This window comes from Malania oleifera, chromosome 3, assembly GCF_029873635.1.
Source record: "Malania oleifera isolate guangnan ecotype guangnan chromosome 3, ASM2987363v1, whole genome shotgun sequence".
Classification (NCBI taxonomy): domain Eukaryota; kingdom Viridiplantae; phylum Streptophyta; class Magnoliopsida; order Santalales; family Ximeniaceae; genus Malania; species Malania oleifera.
Window position 1 is genome coordinate 11,732,935 of NC_080419.1, and position 1,704 is coordinate 11,734,638.

Consider the following 1,704-nt stretch of genomic DNA (forward strand, 5'->3'; position numbering starts at 1 on the left):
CCCTTTTTTTCACATTTCCCTCCCTTTTAAAAAGAAATTAATCAAAACATTTTCTTGACAAAAATTATTTTGAAAATATTCTATTAGTCTTAAAGGTTATGTGAATTTAATTGCATTATTTTGATAATAACAACTCATTAGTGGTTCTAAATAAACTTATCTTTGCATATGAAACCATAATTAGTATAAATACGAATACAAAGATTAAGTAAATTAGTAATAGGTTAGACATCATCAAAAAATGGAAGAATGTTAGTCTGAATGACTATACCATCATTGTTTAATGTGTTTTGATGATATTAACCTTGTTCCTAGTGTTTTCCTATCTTTGCAGATCACGTTTAATATAGGTACTCGTACATGAATTATTGAATCAAAGACAAAGATCGAACCGAGTAGACGTTAAGAAGGAAATATCAAATGGACACGTACTCGGAAGAATCCAAGCATAACCAAAGGAAGCTTAATTGTAGAATTATTTGTAATAAAGGTTGTGTGAGGTAGTATGTTTTGTAACTCTTGTAAGTGTGTTTCTTACATGATTTCTGAACAAGAGTTGAGCAAATGCATACATACTATGACACATGAGTATATAGGATTGCACTAGAGTCACAAACTCAATATTTATAGTTTTCTAAGTTAAAATAAGAGTTTGTCAAATGAATTCTAAAACTCAAATATGTTTTTAAAGGGACAAATTTTTAACATCCTAATTTTAAGAACATTTTTATACTTAGTTCCGATTGTGTTAAAACAAGTTTTATGTTCTAAAGGTTCAAAGAAAGTCAAGTATATTTATAAAAGGACATACTAAGCATATAAGATATCAAAATATATTTTCAAACGTGTTTTATTAATCAATATGTCTTATATTCAAAAGGAAACTCATTTGTACAAGTTTTAATCTTCATTAGACATAATATATTTCATATACTTTTGCCCAAGAATGTTTTAAGTCATTTAAACGCTTTTTGATAAGGAAAAACAAAACAATCGTCACTACCGTAGTGCAGCCTTAAGTGCTTAACACCTTATAGTATTTTGGGCATAATTTTTGCTAAAAAAGTCCAAATAGAACGATCTTAGTGTCCCTAGAAAGCTAAGGCAAAATTCCACAACTTTCATGTTGATGACTTTTTCTAATTCAGGGCACTCGTCGACGAACACAGGGGATTCGTCAATAAGTTGTAATGTGTGATTAGTCAACAAATGGAGGGGACCAATGGGCGAGTCCAACGGGCAGAATAACGCTAACGGGCAGAAAACGGCTAATTTACCAAATAAAATATCCTTTCTTCCCTCCAATGGCAAGTTAATGGCTCATTTGACTCTTGGGCTATAAATACAAGCCATTAGACTTCTATTAACATAGTTTTGAAGGCTTTGATCATTCTTAGTGAAAAACATATTTTTATACCAAAACCTAAGCACCTAGCACTTTGCATTGTTGTTCTTCATTCACAAGTGTTCATTGTCTCTTACTCTTTAATTGTGTTTGATTTATTACTTGAGAGATAGTGTGAGATTTGTTTTGTATTTAATATTTGCTCATTTAAGGAGTATCGTATTGTATTTCCATCATCTTCTTGTAAATGTTCTCTATGAACCGTTTGGTGAAGGTTCTTTGTGAACCGAAGAGGATCTTTGTGAGCGGGTAGGGATTTGTTCCTGAGTGAAGGCTCTTTGTGAGCGTGGTAAGGATTT